This window comes from Callospermophilus lateralis, unplaced genomic scaffold (genome assembly GCF_048772815.1).
Source record: "Callospermophilus lateralis isolate mCalLat2 unplaced genomic scaffold, mCalLat2.hap1 Scaffold_578, whole genome shotgun sequence".
Classification (NCBI taxonomy): Eukaryota; Metazoa; Chordata; class Mammalia; order Rodentia; family Sciuridae; genus Callospermophilus; species Callospermophilus lateralis.
In genome coordinates, this window is record NW_027514514.1 from 88265 (window position 1) to 98041 (window position 9777).

General features: G+C 33.0%; 1 non-coding gene across 1 annotated transcript; it reads left to right on the forward strand.

Moving 5' to 3' along the window:
* Positions 1-9342: 9342 nt before the first annotated feature.
* LOC143640716 (U6 spliceosomal RNA) lies at positions 9343-9449 on the forward strand. Its single transcript, XR_013155087.1, has one exon. It is a non-coding gene; the product is annotated as a U6 spliceosomal RNA (small nuclear RNA).
* The last annotated feature ends 328 nt before the right edge of the window (positions 9450-9777 follow it).

Consider the following 9777-nt stretch of genomic DNA (forward strand, 5'->3'; position numbering starts at 1 on the left):
TGATATCAACTGTCAGTTTTAAGGTTTGAGTTTGGAACAAGGTCAATATTCCATCAGAATTCAGCTACTTTGAGGAGTAACCACTTTGTTGATTGTAGTATATTCTAATATAGGATATAATGAGCTGTTTGTTTCTAGGGTTGCTATAACAAAATACCACAAACTGAGTATCTTAGAAGATTAGCAATGTATTATCTCACCATTCCCAAGGTCAGAAGTTTGAAATCAAGGTGTCAGCCAGGCCATAATTATCCAAGGAAAAATTTATTTTGGCTTTCCTAGCTTTGGTGAGTTCCTTGACTTCTAGTAGCAATGACTACTGTCTTCACGTAGCATTCTCTTGTGTGCATGTCTCACTGCACCCAAAATGTTCCCTTCTCATAAGGACAGAACATATAAAAAATTAGGACTTCATTTTAACTGAATTGCCTCTGTAGAGCTAATCTCCAAATAAGATGAAATTCTACAATACTAGTGGTTAGGTATCTTTTTTTGGAGTAGGGGATTTTTGGGCAGGAGAATTTAACTCATAACAAAGTCTTTTTGTGTTGCCAGCCAGTTTTCTCGTAGGTATGAGATAGGTGTGTTTTATGGCTCAAATTTTTTCAGCAATGTTACACTAAAATTTTATATGTTTGTGATTGGTAACATGTAATTAGTGTTTTTTTAATAACCTTATATAAAAATGTTATTAACAACTGGAGTATTTCATAAAAAAAATTATGGCTTGGTAACTATTTCACAAATCTAGGGTTGTTTAGCTTGGAAGCTCTCAGAAGATACCACTTGTCTCACATCCAAGGGTGTGAATGGAATTCCTTCCACTCACCCTGACTCTCTGCTTGAGTCAAACTCTCAACCATAGTGGTGAGCACAGCTCTGGTTATTTATATCATTGTGACATCAAAAAATCTGATAGCTGCAAACAGCAATGTTTGATAGCTTCTCTGAAAGTGTGTGCTTAAGTTAATTTCTTATCTTCTTTATAACTTGTCAGAAGACCAAGAAGGACCTCAAATATTCAACGTGGTTTCATAATATCACATATTCTTTTTCCATTCTTTTCTCTAAAATCAAAAGCTGATTTTTACAAATACATTACTAATTTATTTTAAAACAGTCCAACAGAGATAGTTTAACTAACTGATGGCTTATATTCATTTAATTTGAAAATAATTGCTATGTTTACTTGCTACCAATTTCTCTAAATTTTTTCTAATTCTTAACTTTGTTCAGACACAGCTTTCTTTAAAACAATGACTTGCTCTATCATGTTCATTTTCAAGAACAATTTTTTTTAAAAAAAGCTCTTTCATCTTCATGGAGGCATGTAACAAAAATGTATATATTTGCATTATGTAAACATGCTGTGAGCAACTTACACATTACTAAAAGATTATGCAAACTTAGATATTTAACAGATCCACCATTTCACATGGTTTTTTTTTGTATTTAGGTGAGATAAGTTCAGATCTGCACAGAAAAATTCAAATATGTAATTTGTATTGTTCACAAGATTCACCATAAAGTACACTAAAACTCCAAAAGATATTTATACTGTATAATTAAAACATTGTACTCTTTGTTGAATACCTTTGGCAGCCACTGTTTTATTCACTGAGTTCAACTTTTTTGGATTCCACCTGTAAGAGAGATCATACCATATTTGCCTTTCTGTACTTGACTTATTTTGCTTAGCTTAATCTCATTCACATTCCTGCAAGTGACCAAAGAATTTTGTTCTTTTTTAAGTTGACTAGTAGAACATTTTCTTTATCCACTTGTCTGTCAATGGGCACTAAGGTTTATCCCATGTCTTTGCTATTGTGAATAATGCTGCACAGAACCTGTAAGTACAGATATCTTTTTGACAAATTTATTTTATTTTGTTTGCATATATGTACTCAGAAGAAAAATTGAAATTCAACATTTTTTCATATTAAAGACTCTCAATAAATTAAGTGTAGGAGGAATATATGTTAACATAATGAAAATCATATGTGATATACCCACAGTAACATCATACTCAATGGTGAAAAGCTTAAAGCTTTTCTTCTAAGATCAGGAACAGGACAAGGATACCCAACTTCATCACTTTAATTCAATATAGTTCTGGAAGTCTTAGCTTAGCTAGAGCAATTAGACAAGAATAAAAATAAGCATCAAAATCATAAAGGAAGTAAAATAGTTTGTTAATGACATGATCTAATGTATAGAAAATCCTAAACATACTATTAAAAAATGGTTAAGGATAATAAAGGTACTCAGTGAAATTATAGGATATGCAATTAACATTAAAAATCTGTTATGTTTCTAAACACTAGTAACAAACCATATGAAAAATAAATTAATAAAATATCCCAATTATTATGCCATGAAAAAGTAAAATATTTAGAGTTGGGTGCATTCACACAGGCCTGTAATTTCAGAGGCTTGGGAGGCTGAGGCAGGAGCATTGCAAGTTCATAGCCAGCTGCAGCAACTTAGGGAGACCCTGTCTCTAAAAATAAGTCAGGGGTTGGGGATGTGGCTTAGTGATTAAGCACCCCTGGGCTCATTCCCTAATACCAAAGTAAAATAAAAAATTTAGGAATAAATTAAACAAAGGGGATGAAAGATCTATACAATAAATACCATAAAATATTGATGAAAGAAATTACAGCAGATACAAATTAATGGATAGATCCTGTGTTCATGGATTGGAAGAATTAATATTGTTGAAATGTTTACACTATCCTAATGGGTCTTCAGATTCAATGCAATCCCTATCAAAATTCTAATATAATTTTTTATGTTAATAAGAAAATAATACTAAAATTTTATGGAGCCATAAAAGATATAGAATAGACAAGGCGATCATGAATGAAAAGAACAAAGCTAGATGGACAAAATTAAATGTAATAAAATACAATAAAACACTGCGCTCTTCTGTAAGGGATGTCAGAATGCCATATGTAAAACAATCAGTCTTTAAAGTGCTTGTCAGTGCATTCTGATATTTTCTATTCTTTTTCCAGCTTATGCATTTCTATTTTCTTTTAGATTGTGGTAGTCCCCCCCTAATCTATGAACCATATATTCCAATGACAGAAACTGTGGGTTGTACTGAACCTTTTGCATACTATGTTTTTACCTGTATGTACACACCTGTGATAAGCTTAATTCATGGTTCTAACACCATAAGAGATTATAGCAATAATAAAATAAAGCGATTAATTTAACAATATAAGTTATATAATGTGGTCTCTCTCTCTCTCTCTCTCTCTCTCTCTCTCTCTCTCTCTCTCTCAAATTATCTTACAGTTCTTTCAGCTTTAGCTGCACCCCCAGCTCTTTTTATCTTTTATTTTGAGACAGGGTCTCACTAAGTTGCATAGGGCCTTGCTAAGTTTCTGAGGCTGACTTTGAACTTGTGATCCTTCTGCTTGGGCTTCCTGATCTGCTGGGATTACATGTGTTCACTACCACACCTGATGGGTTTATTCTTAAGTGTTACATGAACCCAAGTACTGTGATACTGCTACCATTAGTCTGATGACCAAGACAGCTATGAAGTGATTAACTGGATACCCTGTAAGTAATGGATACGCTGAAGGGATGATTTATATCCTGGGTGGGATGGTGTGTGACAGAGAGAGATTTCATTGCAATGCTCAGAATGGTCTGCATTTAAAAACATATGAATTGTTTCTTGCTTGAATTTTCCATTTCATATTTGACCATGGCTAACTGAAAATTGAAAAGCAAAATTGCAGGTAAGGGGAAATTACTCTATTTTGATTTCTTAAAAGTTCTAGACATGATGTATTAATGATAGTTTATAAATCACCACTGAGTAACTATTCATGGATTGAAAACCACATGATTAAATTATATGCTCTGAGAATGTTGGATTTGGTGACGTTATACACACACAGACACACACACACACACACACACACACACACACACACACACACACACTGTGTTAGAGATACTGCTGTTCACCTGGTACTCTACTGGTCAGGAATGCACATTTGCTATTGTGCCTCATTACTTCTGCAACATAGTTCAGCATGGTTCTAGATTAATATTGCTTTCCTAGTGAAAAATGTCCCCTTTGTGGAATAATGCATTCTATCTATGATCCTCAAAAGCATCTTGGAGAAGGGCTGAAATTCAGCTTCTCCATATTTTTCTCTCGACCATATTTCATTTCATTGACTCAAGAAATATTCATGGAACACTTCGTATATGCAGGATGCTATGCTAAACATTGACATTTCATCAGCAAGTCAATGCAGACTTGAGCTGTACCCTCACTGAGATTATAATTAGGTGAGGGAAATAAAAATATGTATTTACATTAAATAATGTAGAATTGTAGCATTTCATGGCATGGATAACAGAGATACTCTGGTTTCCAAAATTCCTCTCCCTGATGTTTTCCCCTCCTCCCACCTTCCTTTTCCCACTATATGTTCTCTGTGTTAAAGTACCACAAGTGTACTGCCTACCACAGCTCCCCTCCAAAAAAGGAAAAAAAAATCAATGTTCATCCCACAATATATACAGGCACACAGATAAAATATTACATTGTCTTTTGGTAGGGGGTAAGGTAGGAATGTAGAAATATTGGAAGAATGGAAGGAAGGAAGGAAGGAAGAAAGGAAGGAAGGAAGGAATTAGGAAGGAAGGAAGGAAGGAAGAAAATTCTGACTTATTCCCTGCAAACTCATTTCCAAATACAGACTTGCAATATAATTCATTTGAATTTGAGGATTTCCAGCAATGCTATTTGATAAAGCAAAAGAACAGCCCCACAATTTTCATGAAATCAATTTTCTTTGATACATGAATTTTGTCATGGAGGGCAGAGATCTGCACCTTTACTTTTCCTGAGGCAGGTAGAGCCATGCAGATTCATAGGACAAAACAAATTTGCAAACTTTGTTCTTTCATTTGAATTGATTATTCCTTATCGAAATAGATTCTCTTTAAGTTTCACTCAGGCTTCCAGTCAGGGATGGTTTTCTTGAACAGTATTGGCAGGAGGCTTTTACTTTCATTAGGATTTTCAGCTTTAGTGTCAGGTTGAGTACAGAGTTGATTAAATTATTCTATTTCATTTCTAAGATACCATTTTTAAATGTCAAATCATTGCTAGATGCTAGCCCTTTCTTTGTATTTTAAAAGTGTATTTCAGCCTGCTTTTAAAGAAAAAAATACCCCCTAAAATATTGAATCAATAGGGTCTAAATGATGGATGTTTATGCAGTTGCATCAGTTGTCTGAAAATAAAACCTATGATACAGATGTCTCTTGCAAGCTGTGAACCAGTGGTAAAAGGAAGGGAAGAGGAGGAGGAAACAGTGGTTACCATTTTATTTTTTTTAGCAGGTGCCATATGAATATCACCAGTAATTCTGATTTGCAGTGGTAATATCTTCAAAATGAGTTCTTAGGAGGAAAAGTGCATTTAGTGTTAGAGGTATAGATAGTTTGTAAAAACTAAAAGTTAGCCTAGTATCACATTTAATATATTGCTCTGAAGAGAGCACCCTGCCTAAATGGAAATAGAATCCAATGTATATTTTATTTCATATATATGTTTTTCAAATCAGTCAACAACAGTTTGATTACAGGGTTTCTTCTCTCCTTTAATTCATAAATTGTCTCCAAACAATTAGAAAATGTAAGATTAGGAGTTAAAACAAGACATTTTATACTCATTTTTATTATATTAATATAAAAGCTTTACTTAGGTACAAGGTTATATGGCATTAAACCTGTATGTAAACTGTTACTATTACTTACAGTTTTATACAGGATAGAAAAGATCTGGATTAGGTAATTGCAAATAAATTATTATTGGCACATAAATAACAAGGGGAACAACTGATAACTCATTAGTTAAACTTGTCAAATAATTACAGAATAATTGCAGCTCTCATCAGCAACTGTTATAAGCTGATGAAATTTGTTTCAATAGAACATGTATAAATTTGCACTTTGTTGAAACATCTGCAAACTGTGGTAAACACTTTTAGTGCATAGGGCTAGAGGCATTTTTGAAGTGACTTTGAAAATGTTCAAGCCAGTAGTTTTTTTCCTTCACATTTTGTTTCCGATAAACTTTTCCTTTTTGATTCTTCTCTCCTTTTTCTCTTTCTCTTCTCCTTATTTTTCCTCTTACTCTTCCAATCTATTTTTATAAGAATTTTAAACACAGTACATGTGGTTCACATCTTTAAACTCTGAACCTAAAGCTCTTATATCTTTGAATGTAGTTTTTATAATGCAATAGATTTTATACTTATGTAGTAAAAATGAATTCCCAAATCAAATCCAAATATGTAATGATGTTTTCTATTTGGACAGTTCTCTCATCTAAGATTCAGACATTCATCGACAAATATTTGTTGAACACAAGCTATATACAAAATACATGAGCTGTAGAATTGAAAAAGAGATCAATTTGTATCCAGAATTAATTTAATTAGATGGACTGTGTTCAAACTCCAAGTGATTTAGTTAAATTTTTCATAGTTCTAGGTTATACTAATGGCATAACTAATACTTTATAATTGGATTAAGAATGCATAAGAAGAATAGAGATTTGGAATAGAAACCAACCTTGAAACCTGCCTTTTTCATAAACTCCTTAGGTAATCCCTGGCAAAATTTTCTTGGCTCTAAACTCTGAACAAATTATTCTTTCTTCCATCTCAACTTCTACCATGTGAGTTAAGGTGCTTTTATCCAGATGCTACCTCACAGCCTCCTTTACACAGTAGCTTCTGCCTCAGCCTCTGCCCATTACACTCCATTAAGCACAAAGTCAGAGTAATTTTTCAAAAAAACGCACAAGTCAGATTACATTGCAATCTTAAAACTCTCCAATGGTTAATGCACTGACAGTGAATGCTGAGCTCTCTACCTGTGAGGCTGCTATCTAATCTTCCAAATTCACATTATTGAACTCAAATTGAGCTTCACTAGTCCTTTCTTTTGCTTGTGCAAATCCAATTATTTTGCAATTTAAACTCTATAAATTTTCATTTTTATCTGTCTAAATGATATTTCACTAACTCCCTGTGCATTTGATTTCGTACCTGGGGTCAACTTCTTAGCTCTAGACTTAAGTTCTATCTCATCAGAGAACTCTCTCTTTTCCACACAGGCTATTATCATTCTTCATAAACTCAACAAATATTTATTGAGTACCTGTGAACTGAGTCCTGGCCAGTTAATCTATATCATATCACTAAGCTATTAATTCCTTCATACATAAGATAATTGTTATTTATCTCATCTATGTATTTATTTACTTATGCATTCTGTCTTTCACAAGTTTTAACACCCAAGAGGCAAATTTTTGTTGGTCTTATCCATAGACATGTCTACAGGGCTAAACATAGGATCTGGCATTTTATAAGCATTTAAAAAATATTTTAAATAAATGAATGATTTCAGAATATTTTTTGAGAGGCATTATGTGTCAATCATTCAGAGTTGCTTAGCACACAGTTTTTGCCATCAAGATTGAAGGGAAGCAAATAAAAAAAGAATTTATTCATTCAACAAATATTTTTTAAACATCAAATAAGCATCCTCTATGTCCTATGTGAGATACTAGCTGAGAAGTTATGAATAAAACATAACTTCAGTCACAAGAAATTGACATCAAGGAGAACAAAAATTTTTATGGGCATGCACTTAAAACAGGTAAGAGGGTAAATTTTATATTGTGTGTTTTTTGACAAAATTAAAATATTAAAAGATTTGTTACATTAATTATATTTGAGGCACATTCTTTGATAAAGAAATACAAGTGTCTATGAAATTGCTTAATAGAAAGATTTGAGAAGAAAAAAGAAACAGTGGAAATTTATTGTTTTACTGTTCTGGAAAACAGAAGGTTCAAAGGAGAGTTTTGTTGAAAAAGTTACCTTTATATGGGAAATGAAAGACAGGAATTGCCTGATTTAAGACAAGCATAAAAGTTCTAGGCATAGTTTCAGACTTTTAAAAATGGAGTCAGAGCAAAGGGCACATTAGAAGACTAAGATGAGTCTGAAGGAGTCACTAGTGATGGGATTGCATGATGCTGCAGGGTGGGGGATTCTGAAGACACAGTAAATTTAATTTGGGGTTTTAAAGGATTTTCTGAAGGAAAAGTTACAAAATCTGAGTTGAGCACTGAGTGTGATTAGGGAAGGTGAACAAAATTTACTTCATATTATCCCTGCCAATCCTCTGGAAGAAAAACATGCTTTAAAAAGTGTTTCAAAAATGGAGTTTAGCTGGAAGTGAAAACAAGGAAGGGAATTACTGTCAGAGAGAATCAATGGAATAAATACAGGGCTTTAAAAAAATCTAATAGTACACATTTCCTTCTTTCACTTAAATGAAAATAGCAATGAAAAACATGATGGACATATAATCATCAAATAAGATGGTGCATGTATCAGCTGACAATGTCTATCATAATCACAAACTGGATGGCTCAATCAGTGGAAAGTTATCATTTTACTCTTCTGGAAAACACAAGTCCAAACTTCCAGGGTTGTTTCCTTCTGAGCATTGTAAGGAGAGAAAATGTTCCAGCATACTCCTTGGTGTGTAGGTTGACATTGTCTTCTTGTGTCTCTTTATATCATCTCCCAATGTCAATTTTTGTGTCTACAAGTTTTCCCTTCTTATAAGGACCCAAGACATATTGGAAAAGGTCCTACCTTAATGATCTTACTTTAAATTTATTATCTTCTTAAAGATCCTGTCTTCAAATAATATTTCATTCTAGAGGAGGAGCATGGGAGGATTAGATGAACTCTAGATAGGGCAAAGGGGTTGGAGGGGAAAGAAGGGGGTATGGGGGTAAAAAAGAAGATGGAATGAGATGGATATCATTACCCTAAGTACATGTATGAAGACACTAATGGTGTGAATGTATTTTGAGATATGAAAAATAGTGCTCTATATGTGTAATATGAACTGTATTGCATTCTGTTATCATGTATAACAAATTAGAATAAAATAACTTAAAAGAAAAAATTGTAAAAAAAAGTCAGATTGCATTCTAAGTTACTGGGAATTGGGATTTCAATATATAAATTACAGGGGAATACAGTCAGCTTATAACAGTTTGTCAAAGTGTTTTTGTGAACAGTAAACTATCAAAAACAAATTAGCATTCACAATACTACATATTCCACTGGGTAACTGCAAGGATCCAAAGGTATTGCTTATGAATACATAATTTCAAGGAAAAAAATATATTCTTAAGACACTTAGGAATGTGAAAATACATTCATAGGTATGGATTAAGATTCTTAAAAGTTTTCAAAAGACATTGATCAGGTGCTCACTTTGGCAGCACATATACTAAAATTGGAATGATACAGAGAAGATTAGCATGGCCCCTATGCAAGGAAGACATGCAAATTCATGAAGTATTCCATAATTTTTAGCACAGGAATTAAAATCAAGAAACAATGAATGGGATGGATTTAAACTCAAAAGCTTCTTCTCAGCAAAAGAAATAATCAGTGAAGTGAATAGAGAGCCTACAGAATGGGAACAAATTTCTAGAACATGCACATGAGATAGCGCACTACTCTCTAGGTATTTAAAGAACTCAAAAATCTTAACACCAAAAAACAAACAAACATACAAAAAACTCAAATAAGTCAATCAATAAATGGGCCAAGGAAATGAACATACACTTCTCAGAAGATGATATACAATCAATCAACAAATATATGAAAAAATGCTCAATATCTCAAGCAATTAGAG